Genomic DNA, 15,436 nt, shown 5'->3' on the forward strand with positions numbered 1-15,436 from the left:
CCAGTTAAAATGCATTTTCCCGCGTTTATAATCATATTTAGCATGTTTGAACTCCTTTGAAAACATTTTAAATTTTCATGAAATATCAATGTACAGTCCCACGAAATGTTTTTTTTTGCGAAAAAACAAATTCCGTCAATACCTCGATATTTTCAAAACTAATAATTGGAAAGCAACTGTACGCCTGTAAAATGCATTGTAAAACACTTTTTTCATCCAAATGTTGAAACCTAGGCTTGTAATTTTGATTTTTTTTTAATTTTAATTTTTTTAATTTGAATTTGGTCAAAGCCGAGGGACATAAACTTCAAAATATATTTGCAACGGCCTTACTAAAAATTTCAACTTTTGAGTTTATAAACAAGATGTGAAAAAAATAGTTGACAGTACCGCCAAAAACTTCGTTTTTGCCAAAAATAAAATAATTTTTGTTTAATTAATTTATTCAGATCAAGAATTAAATTTAAACTCAACAAGAATAATATTTTCGTTTTCATGTTGTATACACCAAAAAGTTGTTTTACTGAAAAATATGTTTACCAGTAGAAGCTATTATCAAGCTGAACAACCCTGAAATTATTATAAATTTTTTTAAATATAAAAAAAATCCTATAAGTTTGAAGTTGAAATTCAAAAAAAAACTCGAAAAAGATGGAAGAAAATTTAAAGCTAATCATGTATTTTTTGTCATTGAAATCAAAATGCACAACATGTTTTTATAGGTATTTTACCTTTCAAATACATTTTAAAATAAAAAAAATACATTCATTCGGTTGATTATTGATGGCATTGAGTTTGAAAAAGGCAAAAGACTGTAAAAATCACGTGGTTGTGTAAATTTTCGAAATTTGATTCCAACTATTGATACTAAAATTTTAGAGGAAATCTGGTATCATACTAAACATTTGTTTAGAAATTCTAAAACAAGTTTACCAGAGAAAATAATATTATTAAATTCACAACAGAAAAAAAAACCAATGCCAAGCAACTTGAGCCTATTATACAATGTCTAACATAGTTTTCCCAAATTGTAACACTCACAAAATTGCCATTACTTGCACAAAAAGTAAAATTCCTGAAAATCGTATTTTAATTTACCCTTTTTATATGTTTTTATTATACTTTAAAATCAAAATTATAAACAAATAACGGTAAAAATAAATCAAAAATTATGATTTTTCAAAATGTACTTAAACCAATAAGATTCAAATATTTGGAAAGATTTTAATATTTTTGTTAATTCAAATAGTCGTTAAACTTCAAAATTTCCAGTTTTCATTCTTTGCATTGACTATTTGACCGATGGTATCCGAAATATCGTTATTTGAAATACTAACAAATTCAATTTATTGAACTTAATGTCAGATTTTCAAAGTCCGGGAACAAAATATATGGAATTTCCTCAATAAATAATTAACTAAATAATATGTGTTCAGAAATATTTTACCCTTAGAACAACCCCTCAATGGCTGTGACTAGAAAGTGTGTATATTCACGAAAAATAATTGTTCAATGAGTTACACACGATAGCAATTGTCTTGCAACTATTAATAGTTGCACAAATAACATGTTTTGAAATGACGCATAAAAAATACTGAATAAACCAAACTACAGATAGTAAACTTCATTGAATACCAAATACTTCAATAAATTAATGTTGTTTATAAACATCCTCTCTCCATTGCAAAACACAATTATAAAACGATGAAAAATGACATTGCATTGATAAGAAACTCTTAAATAATTACACTCACTTCGTCCAACTCGATCCGCAGTCACAATATCCCCAATCAGTCATCAGTTGTCGCCGTGTCAACTCTCCACACTCCACTCAATAAGGAAAAAAAGAGTTCAACCCAATCTCACTCTCAACACTTCTGGAAGTAGTCACCCCAATCGAACACCACCTTCAACGCGAAATGAAACTGCACTTTTTGGAGAAGCACTGTGCTTCACGTGGTTCACCGCATCCTTTTTTGCAACTCTGCACTCTTCCTTTTTCGTTCACCTTGGTGATTACTCTTCGGCACCTTAATGCACCACTTCTCGAACCTCTTCGGCTTTGGTGCGCCCAATTTGCACTCTTCTGGGTTGTTATTTTTTCCCGAAAATTTTATTGCACTGCACTTTCAGAGAAAAAATAGCCGCCTTGGGATCGGGAGTTTCACACGGATCTTCACCGATTTCGGCTTTGGCTAAACACTTCAAAGGATCACTTACAATCCGAAGTCACACGGCGCTTCTACGCGTAGATCTGCGAGTTCTGCGATGAAGAATTTTCTGAATGGCCGTTGCTTTATTTTTGTTATTGCATTCAGCTTATACGCGCGTAATTAGTCGATTGGCATCGACTCAACGGCCAACGACCACTCTGTCAACCCGCCGCCACTGCAAAAACCGTTGACATATTAACACCGTATTATTTCAAGCTGTTCGACGACCGACCGACCGCGCAAAAAAAAAAGGTCCAAAAGGTGTCCTCTTTGAGTGCGTACCGACACTAAAGTCTATTTAAATACACCGCGACAAGTAATTTTACGGTAACGAGCCGTCGCGGTAAAGCTTCACTTTCCTCAGCCGTCACGTCACGAGCGGGGATAATTCAAGGCAACAACTCCCTTCTGCTCCATTACCCAAAAAAGGATCACCAGCGAGACGATCGCAATACGCAACCAAAATAAGTCCAAGAATTTCCATTCAGGTCGACCGAATGGAAAACCACAAAACCGCAAGCAAGTCGTACGCACGCACGCGTCAACACTACGAAGACGTCCGCTCACTTTGAAATCCCGGCGAAGACTGACTCAACGACGGTGCTGCGCTGATTGATCTTCCATCCGTTCTTTGCTGGGTGCTTGCATGCGGAGAGAGGCGACAGAGAGGGAGAGAGCAAAGTGCAGTGATCGACGATCTTCTCCGACCGGCGTTTCAGAGTGATCGTTTGGTGTGAGTTTTTTTCACGGCTAAATAGACAATTATGATTGAATTTTATGTTTCTCAAACATCAAAATATTAACAGAAAATTCAACACAATCGTAAAGAGTCCTTATCACGGAACTCGTGAAATCGTGAATACAAGCACAAGATCGCAAAGGATCGAGAAGAACCATGCAGTGCTTATCGATGCCGGTTCTCTCAAAATGATCTCTGCTCTCACGTTGTTTGCTCTCGCCGATGCACGTTTCGCTCAGCTGATGCGATGCCGCCGGTAAACAACGTGCTTTCTGATAGTCGTTTGTTTTGGTTTTTTCGGTGCCAAGGGTTGTATTCAATTCAAACTACGTTTTTCGTGCTAGATCCAAAATTAATTGGAATTTACAAGAATTACATAAAATAGCTGCCTACCTGCCAGCATATATTTTTCGATAGTCTATACAGAGGCTGATAATTTGACAAATTTTTAAAGCATTTTTATAGTTTTTTTTTTTCTAATATAGATCTTCTTTTCATGAATTACGATGGAGCGGCCGTGGCTGACTGGTTACGGTGTTCGCTTTCTAAGCGAATGGTCCTGGGTTCGATTCCCATCTGCTCCCAACGAGAAAGTATAGGAAATATTAATCTTGAAACTCTGAACATGAACGAAAAATCAAAGTCGCCCGAGTCGGGATTCGATCCCCCGTCTTTTGGATTGGTAAGCAAAACTGCTAACCACTAGGCCATCACGATTTGGTAAGCTATGACTGGAATTAGGAATACTGTTACTATCAAACTATATACGCGCTAAGTCCTTGTCCATTTGACAAGGGTTCGGAAGTTCTAAATAACGTTTGAACCCGATTGGTGCAAACGTTCTTCAGGGCGGGGCTTGTCGATAAAAGCTGAAGTACCTCGCGCTTGGCTAGCCAGCGTAGAAATGGGTCACCGAAGCTCGGCAGAGCTAACATCTTCCAAATGCCTATGCGAGTTATTTGCATGTATAGAATGTAGATCATACTCCCATAGGTGCTTCTTAATGGCCGTTCCGCCTTGCGCGTCCCGTGAAAATTAAATCGGTTTTTTGTGGTGAAGCGACGAAGGTCTACAGCTAAATTTGTGGTCAAGTAGAAGAGCCACAGGAAGTGCATTCGGAGATAGTGAAGTTCGAGTTCCAGATCGATTATCTGGCGAGAAAGTGGAAGTGAAAAAAAAAAAATTTCGACTAAAAAAAAATCCAGCAAATAATTTCTTGCTTTGTGGCGGCATCACACTCACCTTTGAAGGTGGTGGTGTAACCGCGCAGATCGGTGAGAGTGAGTGCTGGTGGGTAACTCGCCGCAAGTGTGCGTGTTATAACGTGCAGTGGGGTGAAGTGGAAAGTAAAGTTCACCAAAAAGGGGAAAATAAGAAACTTAAAAACAAACAACGATGGAAAAGAAGAACGAGGAAAATTTCGAAGAGGAGTTGCACAGCAAATCCATCGAAGATATGGACTCGTGCTCGTCGTCAATCCTCGATTCTGAGGAAGAGGAGGACGGCATCAACGTAACGATCAAGGCAGCGAATTCGGAAGTGAAAAATGATCTGGCTGACCAGAAGTTGGCCGGTTCGGAGAGAAGGAAAATGAAGAAGATGATTGCTGACGGTATGGACGTGGATGAAGCTCATGCCAGTGTTTCTTCCTCCACGCCAAAACGGCAGCGAAATAAGGTCTCACCCAACGGTAGCACTGACCTGAAGCCGGACCCGAAGAAGGTTTGTGGGACGGCTGTAGTATCAAGGTCAGCTGAGATGAAAAAGGCTGAGAATGGCGGGGGCGATTCGTTAGTCTCGACCGTATCTCCGCTGCTGGAAGGTGACGCTTTGATGAGTGAGGGTGCGGGTGATCGGGCCGATTCCGAAGCTGATGGGAATGGCGAGAAGGTAGCAGTCGGCGAGGGAGGCGAGCTCCCTGGTTCATCCAGCACGAAGAAAAAGAAGAACAAGAAGAAAAAGTCTAAACAAGGTGGTACCAGCGCTGGCAATAGTGTAGGCGTTGGTGCTGGTGGGGCCGATGGCGTTGGTACTAGTGCTGGTGCTGGCGGTGCCGGTGCCGGTGCCGGTGGTTCTGGTGTTGGAGGTACTGGCGTTGGCGGTGCTGGCGTTGGCGGTGCTGGCGTTGGCGGTGCTGGCGGTGAAGAACCTGGCACTGGCGGTGCAGGGAAGCCCGAGAAAAAGAAGAATGGTGATGCTCAAGGAGGGAGCGCAATCAAGAAACCCCGGAAAGAGGTCCTTCCAGCTCCGACTTTTCTGCAAATTGTCAGTCGGGTCAAGCTTGGAATCATTCCAGCGGGGTATCCCGATATTGAGCTGACCGTCGAGCAGCAGGAGGCAGTCAAAGAGGAGCTGCTTAAGAAGGTGCTATCGCAGCGCCATGAGAAATTCAAACCTAAGTTTGTCTATTGCAAGGCAAAAGCCGGCCACGTGATGCTGTCTTGCCAGGACAAAAACACAGCCAGCTGGGTGAAAACTACAGTCCCAGCGATCGTCCCATGGGAAAACGCACAGCTTAGTGCATTAGAGGAGGCAGAAATCCCTCGCAAGGATGTACTCCTGGCGTTTTTCTACAGGAGCAAGGACGACGAGAATGATACAATCCTGGGATACCTCGAGAGTCAAAACGATGATCTCGACACGTCGGCCTGGAGAATAATCCATCGCACGGTGAAGAACGATCACGTTGGCTGGGTCTTCTCTGTCGACTCTGCTTCCATGCGTTTGCTGGAAAAGTGGCAATTCGTCGTGAACTACAAATTCGGCCAAACACTGTTCCGGAAGAGGAGGCCGAATAACGGAGTTCATCCAGCTGACGAGGATTCGGACGGAGAGATGGAAGTAGATCCTTTCTACGAAGAGTTACCATCGGATGCCAAACCGGGTGAAGGTGAGATGGCTCATAGCGAGCCTGGTAAGGAGGCAGCGGATGGTAAGTCATACAACCAACAAAATGATTTCGCTGGAGATGACATCATTCAGAACCCCAGGGCGTTGACCGCACAGGGTTCTAATGATGGAATTCCCAGTAAAATTAACAACAAACAAAACGATTTATCTGGTAAGGATTGCCTGACGAACCCCAGGGCGTTGAACGCACAGGGTTCTGATGGTGATTCTTCCAGAATTGAAGAAAAACATGATTTAATACAGGGTGACCACCAACCCAAACAAAAAGTTTCTAAGGAACTACAGAAAGGTGGTAATGGTCAGCAATGAAACGATTTATTCAAGTTAACCTTCATCATGCGAAAGGAGCGTCAGCTGTTTTTTGCAGAAGGTTCATGAAAAACAATATTGATGTGGGTCTTATTCAAGAGCCCTGGGCAAATAATAGTAAAATAAAGGGAATTTCTGCTCAAATGGGTAAATTGTTATATGATGACAGTGTACCCAATCCAAGAGCAGCGATACTTTTAAAAAACAATACAAAGTTCATTCCAATCAACGAATTTATTTCCAGAGACATTGTTGCGATACAGATGGAGGTCCCTACGGTCAGAGGAAGTACCTGGATGTGTGTGGCATCTGCTTACTTCCCCGGCGATACCGAAGAAGCTCCGCCTGTTGATGTGACGATGTTTATTTCTTACTGTAGAAAAATGAATAAACAATTTATTGTTGGATGCGATGCCAATGCTCACCACACAGTATGGGGCAGCACAAACATCAATAAAAGAGGAGCAAACTTGCTTGATTATATATCATCAAATAATATTGATATTTGCAATATCGGTAGTTCCCCAACATTTGTCACAGCAACAAGACAAGAGGTTCTTGATCTCACTTTTTGCAGTGAACCAATATCCGAAAGAATATCAAATTGGAAGGTTTCCAATGAAATATCGCTTTCAGATCACAAACAAATTGAGTTTGAATATAATGCAGGAGAAATGTTAGTAGGAACATATAGAAATCCTAAAAAAACCAATTGGGACAACTATAAAGTTCTTCTAAATAACTACAACTTTAATGCCGGGGATGTAATCCGCACTGTTGAACAGTTGGAAAAAGCATCATCGGAGTTGACTAACGCAATTACTAATTCCTACATGGCTAGTTGTCCAATTCAACACAAATCCTCCAACCGTGAGGTATCGTGGTGGAATGAAAACCTGGCAGTGTTAAGGAAAAAATCCAGACAATTGTTTAACAGAGCAAAAAAATCTGGAAACTGGGATTCTTATACAAGAGCCCTGACTAAATACAATACAGAAATAAAACGATCTAAACGCAGCGACTGGAGACGTTCTTGCGAAAAAATCGAGAACTCCTCAGTAGTTGCGAGATTACAAAAAGTTCTTTCCAAAGATCATTCAAATGGCCTAGGAAATTTAAAAAAAGATGATGGCAGCTTCACGAGTAACGCTTCTGAAACTCTAGACTTAATGATGAAAACTCACTTTCCTGGCTCGACTGAGGTAACGAGTGGTATAGATCAGGCCGAGGGCGAAAGACCGGCAAAAGATTGGTCTGTACTCGCACACAATCAAGCCTGTGAAATATTCACCTGTTCCAAAGTTGAGTGGGCGGTGAGCTCTTTCAAACCATTTAAGTCAGCGGGTAGGGATGGAATTTTTCCAGCTCTTCTTCAGAAAGCAAACGATTCTATAAATATACGATTAACTGACCTATTTAGAGCCAGTATCACTCTAGGTTATATCCCAAAAGCCTGGAGAGAGGTACGGGTCATATTTATTCCGAAGGCAGGAAAAAGGGACAAAACAAGTCCCAAAGCCTTTCGACCCATAAGTCTTTCTTCAATAATTCTTAAATCAATGGAAAAAATACTAGACGATGTTATTAAAACAACATTTTTGAAAACAAATCCTTTAAATAAAGGACAATTTGCTTACCAAAGCGGCAAGTCAACAATTACTGCTTTAAGTTGCTTAATTACAAAAATTGAAAAGTCCTTCAAAGCAAAGGAATTGGCTTTGGCTGCATTTCTGGACATTGAAGGAGCTTTTGATAATGCATCTCACAGCTCTATGCGCTCTGCTATGGAAGCGAAGGGCTTTGATTCATGTATTATCAACTGGATTGAGGCAATGCTAATTAACAGGGAAATTTCTGCTGACTTAGGAGAAGACAGACTAGTTATCAAACCTCGGAGGGGATGTCCACAAGGTGGAGTTTTATCACCTCTGCTATGGTCACTAGTTGTCGATGATCTCTTGAAAAAGTTAGCGAATCTCGGTTTCGAATTGGTTAGCTATGCGGATGATATCTGCATAATAGTTCATGGAAAAATAGGAAAGTTTATTTCAAACCGAATGCAATCTGCGTTGAATTTTATTTCAAAGTGGTGTAAAAGAGAAGGTCTTGGTATTAATCCCTCTAAAACAGTTATTATACCGTTTACAAGACAACGATCGATATTTATCCCTGAACTTGTTATTCGTGGGATAAAAATAGATTTTTCCAACGAAGTGAAATATCTAGGAGTCATCTTGGATAGTAAACTAAATTGGAATGCTCATTTAAATTATGTTATTAACAAAGGAACTAACGCTTTATGGGTATGCAAAAGAACCTTTGGAAAAAAGTGGGGCCTTCGGCCAAAAATGATTTATTGGTTATATACGTGTATAGTTAGACCAAGAACAACATATGCTTCACTTGTGTGGTGGCCTAAAGTTAAGTTAAAAAATGCACAAAACAAATTGGCTAAACTGCAAAGATTAGCCACTATTTCAATAACGGGAGCTATGCACAGTACTTCGTCTGCTGCACTAAACTCTTTGTTGAATTTACTTCCTCTTCATAAATTTATTGAATTAGAGGCATGTAAAGTGCCCTGTTAATGAATCGATCCACAAAGATTCAGGAAAAAGATTTGACGGGCCACCTAGAGGTCCTTAAAAACTTTAATCTGAATCCTGCGTTAAACTCAATAGTAGACTGGATGCCGACCAAGGCTAACTATAACATTCCGTTCACAGTGGACGCTAAAAGTCGCTACGAGTGGGATAATGGTGGGCCTAATCTTCGTCCAGGATCGATTGAGTTCTACACGGATGGTTCAAAAATGAATAACAACACGGGAGCTGGGGTTTATGGCCCGGGAATAAAGAAATTTATTCCTATGGGACATTACCCAACAGTTTTCCAAGCTGAAGTTTATGCAATAGTTGAATGTGCGTGTATTTGTCTGAAAAGGAACTACAGATTCACAAACATTTGTATTTTCTCTGACAGTTTAGCAGCTTTGAATTCCCTTAAAGGGTATACCTGCCAATCAAGATTAGTTTGGGAAGGTGTTAACTTACTGAAGCAATTATCTCAAAATAACGTGGTAAATCTATACTGGGTTCCTGGGCATTGTGGAATTCTAGGAAATGAAATAGCGGACAGCCTTGCAAGGAAAGGATCGGAGACTGATTTTATTGGTCCAGAGCCCTTCTTTGGTGTTCCAGACTGCTCTATGAAAATGGAGCTTAAAATTTGGGAATTATCAACAGTTAAATTTATTTGGAATACTACAGATACTTCCAGACAGGCAAAAGATTTATTTTCCCAATGAGAAATCATCCCGGGAATTACTGAAACTAGACAAAAAAAATTTAAGGGTGATAACCGGTTTATTGACCGGCCACTGCCCTTGCAAATACCATTTATTTAATATGGGAAAAACTGCAGATTCAATATGTCGATTTTGTCAAATGGAAACTGAAACATCAGAGCACTTGCTATGCAATTGCGGTGCCTTGATTCAAAGTAGAATTTCAATTTTTGGGAAAGGGGTCTTACAGCCCTCCGATATAATTAGGTTCCGTCTCGGCAGGGTCATAGACTTCATCAAAAAAGTCGACCCTAACTGGGACAAAACGCAGTAAACAGGAGCCGCCTATCACCGTTCCATGGTGCTGGGTCAACCTGATTTTGCTATAAAAAAAAATGAGTCATACCACAATATTCCTATAATTGGTCGCAGTGGTTTCAAGGCTCTACAAAAAAAAAAAAAAAAAAAAAATGTAGATCTAAAAAAAACATGGAAACAACTCAATTTTTAAGAAGTGGCCGCGTGGTCCCGTTTGGTTGGTTGCACACACACACACAGATCTTCTTTTCATGAATTACGCAATACTAAAATCCTAAAGGTCCTGAAATTAAGCTTAAATCGCTGTTATTATTGTTCACAACCATAAAGCTTATACAATGACTCTTTGTACGATCACAAAGGATTTAAAATTGATTTTTAATTCAATGTTTACAAATTCACTATGCGGCCATCCTTGACAGTATGCATCCTTCAACTCGTTCCAAGAGGACCATAGTTGATCCATCGTAAAATGATAAAAAAGCTTTTAATCGTTGTTTTTATCGTTGCACTTAAAAAATTACATAGGACTTTGGGACCCTATTGCTGGGGAATAACTGGTTAGTTACGGAACTACGCGAACGACTTCAGAATTACTGTATAACTCTGAAATTACTGAATTACTTGTTAAAATTCCGAGTAGTTCCAGAATTTTTGAAACAATTTAGATAAAAAATTTGTAAAAAGTTTAAAAATGCACGAATGAGCAATATACAATTTATTCTGAATATGTTACAATTAATTTACGAGTTGTTGCCTTCCTCACCTCAATGAGGAAAGGCTATAAAATCACTCGAAAAACGAACTTCTTACTTTGACCTCCTAGACCACCCTTCATGTATACATATCGACTCAGAATCAAATTCTGAGCAAATGTCTGTGCGGGTGGTTGGATGTTGATCAAATTAATTGCACTTGATTATCTCGGCACTGGCTGGACCGATTTTGTCCGTTTTGGCCTCATTCGATCCGTCTTGGGGTCCCTTAAGTCACTATCTATAAATGGTGATGTTTAGTTAAGTACTTCAAAAGTTATGCTTTAAAAACGATTTTGACTAAATTCCGGAAGATTGTAAAAAGGGTGGTTTTTGTAAGGAAACCCGTCATATTATACATTTTTAGAAAGGTATTGGAAAAACCTTTCCAATGCGTCCAAAATATTGAATATCTGACAAACCTATCAAAAGTTATGGTCACTTAAGTGTTTTTTATACACTTTTTTGAGGCCGGATCTCAAAAATTTTGATGAAAAAGTTGTCCGGATCTATCATACGACCCATCGTTAGATAGGTAATCAAAAAACCTTTCCAACGAGCTCAAAAGATTGAAGATCTCACAACGCTATCAAAAGTTATGAGCAATTGTGCTAAAACATAATTGTGACAGATACAAAAAAAGGGTGAACATTGCAAAAGCTCCGGCTGAGGCTGCACTAAGCTTTATGGAATCGGCCTCGTTTGCCCAAGCTTTCTTCATGTTATGGCTTTTTATAGCAGAAACGTAAGTAACGCTTTTATAGCATTTGTTTGCATGTATTCAGGCGCATTTGAATACAAGCAGCAACCTTTTTCAATTGATTTTAGGAGGAAGGCATCAATCACTAAGGTGGTTTAAAGTAACGTTTTTCAATGAACATTACAATTTTGGTCTTTAATTATTTTTCCACCTGATTTTTGGAAAGGAAGTGACTAGAAATATGAAATAAAATTTGCATGGGCCTAAGATTATATTTAAGAAACCTTTTGTTTCATTTTAAATTAAATGGTACCTTGTAAAAATTATAAATTCAACACCAAAATTCTTGAAAAGATATACAAATTTAAGGGAGATAGATTTAAAAAAATATGACCTTATTTATGTTTTGGTAAAAAAATCTAGCATTTTTTTATTTTATATTCTTGAACTGTGAAAAGCCGGGATGGGGGAAAAATTATGATTAAAAAAAGGTACTCAGCCAGTCAAGATTTAATTATCCCAAGCCATGATTAACCAAAGCTTCCATTATCCGGAGCTCGATTATCCGAATGTCTTCAAAGAAAGTACGGTTTGGATGAAACCAACCCGTTCTTTTCGAGTTCAGTGACTCCAAAACGTTCAATTATAGCTTCTATTAGACGTTTTCAACTGAAATCTAGTAATACATAGCTCAGTAGGACTTTAGCAAACAAGTTTACATCAGAAGTTTTGAAAAATAATTTGTTTAAATAGTTTTTAAAAAACAGGAAATGGCATGGAATTAGGATAAAGTTCTTAAACTGCCAAACATATAAGATTTCCCCTAATTCGCCTCATTTTTCAACTCAGCTTAGAAGTTATTGGTTCGATTTTCAATGTGAGAAAAACATTTGAAAATGTCTAGAATAACGTATTTCAGCGTCTGGAAAAGGTTATTCTAGATTCCAAAATTTGAAGCAAAATACAACATTCTTCCTTTCGAATTTCGAATTCTCGGAATTCTGCCCACAGAGGCAAACCTTTTAATCTCAATTTTCCGCAACCGCTACAATAACCGCCTTCTTGGATCACATAGGTACACAGAAAAAAAAATCATGGTAATATTACATCTGGGAAGGGGTACATCTTTTATGTCAGAAAAAAATGGGTAATTTTACATCTGAATATGTGTAATTTTACCACTATTCTTGTGTAATGTCCCTTTTTCAGTCTTAATTGAGGTAAAATTACATCATAAAAGAGGCAATATTCAACCTTCTAAAAATACACCTTCCAAAATTACACAATTTTTTGCTGTGTATTCATAGTTCTTCTAAAGGCAATTTGGGGATATTTTAGAGCTCAAAGATCATAAATAAGATAAATAACTGTTAAAAATATTTCGTGATTTGATTATCCAAAGTATTTTTTTTTTTCAAAGACTTCGGATTATCGACTCGTTATCTGAACCGATTCGCAAAACACGGTTTCAAATCTGATATTCAACTAAAATTAGAAAAGTGATATCTTCAATTGGGAATAGAAGCTATCCAATACAATGTCAATTTAACTGCAATCTGCAAGTAATATGATTTTTCATGCATTCAAATCTCAAGGAAAACTTCCACGTGCAAATAAGCCAAAAGCAAGACATTATTCAGACCCTCGAAAAAGGTGAGAAAAAATTAACATAATTTTCTATCACCTTTTCTCACTCAATACTCGCACTTTTCTGGTATACTTCACCGTCTTCTTGGCGAAATTTAAATAATATTCTTAAAAAGAACGACAAAAACAGCAAGCGAGAAAATAAGCTCCCACCGCAAATTAAGCAGAACTTCCAAACGAAGAAGCGCCGTGTACAAATTGCTATAGCAAAACAAAATCGACGGTAACATGTGTTTAGCGGCTTTTCAAAGGACGGTGTGGTTCTACCTTTTTTAGCGCAGGATTTCTTGCGATTGTATCGTCGGAACTTTTATGCAGGCAAATTAAATGTTGCTGCCTTAACCACCACCAGTCTCCAACGAGTGCATGCCCCGAGTCGTTAGAGGTAATGGAGCATCACGGTGGTGAAATGTTTCAAGCATACGCTGTGGGGAAGCTTTGACGGAAAAATTTCAAACACACATAAAGCTTCAGCATAAATGTTATGTTCTCACCGAGCAGCATGAAAATGGCAGCTTTTGAAGATTTTTGGGGAGATTGCAGTCATAAGATTTTGCTTGCATTTTTTAAATTTGGCTGAAACTTTTTGGGTGCCTTCCGAATGCCCAAAGAAGCCAATTTGCATCATCAGTTTTAGCATATCATTTTCCATACGAGTTTTTCTGCAGTCTATACATAAATTATAATAATTCAAAAAAAAACAAAAATCTGTATCTCTTGAAAAAAAAGATGTTTTTAATCGATTTGGTGTCTTGAGCAAATATGTACTTATTGATAAGAACTTCAATAAAAAAAATGCACTGAATTTTAATTTTTTAAATCTAAATATTTTTTCTGTTTTTATATCTTTGCATGGCCATATCTCGGCAATCAAAGGCCGTATCAACAAAGTTTAAAATACCCAAATATAAGGTATTTTCTTAGCTATTAGCGTAAAAGAGGTTTTGAGTGACTCACCACACATAACCTTCGGACGCCTAGAAATGAGCAGAAACTTGCAACAGAGACCACAAAAGACCCGGGGGTCGTTAAAGTGGATTGCTTTTTGTTAGCTATCCGAAAATAATTGTGTCAACATTGGGCAAAGATGGGTAATATTTTTTTTAATTGAAAAACTATAACTTGAAAACGGTGCATTTAATAAAAATTTCACCAAAGTATTTTTTGATTACAAATTTCATTTAGGGTATGTTATCCATTAGTGGACCCCTTTCCTATAAAGGACCCTCTGAAAGTGTTTTGATGAAAAATTCAATTAAAAAAAACTCAATTTAATGCCAATATTTGTCTAAAAATCTTTTATTTGGCGTGTTCAGCATTATTCAAAACAATATTGACAGACATTTGATTGTCCCATTCGTCAAAATAAGTGTTTTAATTTCCACATCTGAAATCAGCCATGGCCACTAGCATTTTCACAACAAAACAGCATTTCCTTATTATGATTGAAATAATTTTCCAATAATTTATTGACTGATTTTGTTACTGCAGTAAGTCAAAATAATGTAAATTAAAGGAACTTTACTGAAAAAACACAAAGAACTGCTCAATTTCAAGCAAAATTAAGGGGTCCAATATAGAACAACTAAAATCCTAACTTTTTTAAATGTGGATTTCTATTAATTTACCCTACAAAAATGTAGAAAATTTTGTATTTATGCAATAGTATTGTTTAAACATACAATATTGCTTGTGTTGATAAAGAGCAATTCTCTACGAAATCGGTCTTTTTTCTTCAATTTTAATTTTTGTATTTTTTAATCCGGCTGAAACTTTTTTGGTGCCTTCGGTATGCCCAAAGAAGCCATTTTGCATCATTAGTTTGTCCATATAATTTTCCATACAAATTTGGCAGCTGTCCATACAAAAATGATGTATGAAAATTCGAAAATCTGTATCTTTTGAAGTAATTTTTTGATCGATTTGGTGTCTTCGGCAAAGTTGTAGGTATGGATACGGACTATCACTGAAAAAAAATAGTAAAAACGGTAAAAAAAAGATTCGTGATTTTTTATTTAACTTTTTATCACTAAAATTAGATTTGCAAAAAAACACTACTTTTTTTTTGTATGTTTTAGAGGACATAAAATGCCAACTTTTCAGAAATTTCCAGCTTGTGCAAAAAATCTTTGAGCGAGCTATGCATTTTTGAATCAATACTGATTTTTTCAAAACATCGAAATATCGGTCGCAAAAATTTTTCAACTTCATTTTTCGATATAAAATCAAATTTACAATCAAAAAGTACTTCAGTGAAAATTTGATAAACTGCACCGTTGACTTTTTTGAAAATAGTCGCAGTTTTTCATTTTTTTAAATGAGTGCTTTGCTCACTTTTGAAAAAAATATTTTTTAAAAGCTAAGAAAATTCTCTATATTTTGCTTATTTGTACTTTGTTGATACGACCCTTGGTTGCTGAGATATTGCCATGCAAAGGTTTAAAAACAGGAAAATTGATGTTTTCTAAGTCTCACACAAAAAATCCTTTATTTTCTAATGTCGATATCTCAGCAACTAATGGTCCGATTTTCAATGTTAAAACATGAAATATTTGTGAA

At 37.4% G+C, this 15,436-nt stretch overlaps 1 protein-coding gene across 2 annotated transcripts in view; it reads right to left on the minus strand.

The window, feature by feature from the left end:
* LOC6036156 (laminin subunit alpha-1) overlaps positions 1–2,379 on the minus strand; it is a 226,680-nt gene extending 224,301 nt beyond the window's left edge. For both annotated transcript variants that reach the window (XM_038251285.1, XM_038251286.1), the window contains exon 1: positions 1,755–2,379. The gene's annotated coding sequence lies outside the window, so the exon portion shown is untranslated. The remainder of the gene's footprint in view (positions 1–1,754) is intronic.
* Between the last annotated feature and the right edge of the window lie 13,057 nt (positions 2,380–15,436).

Source organism: Culex quinquefasciatus, chromosome 2 (genome assembly GCF_015732765.1).
Source record: "Culex quinquefasciatus strain JHB chromosome 2, VPISU_Cqui_1.0_pri_paternal, whole genome shotgun sequence".
In the NCBI taxonomy this organism is placed as follows: domain Eukaryota; kingdom Metazoa; phylum Arthropoda; class Insecta; order Diptera; family Culicidae; genus Culex; species Culex quinquefasciatus.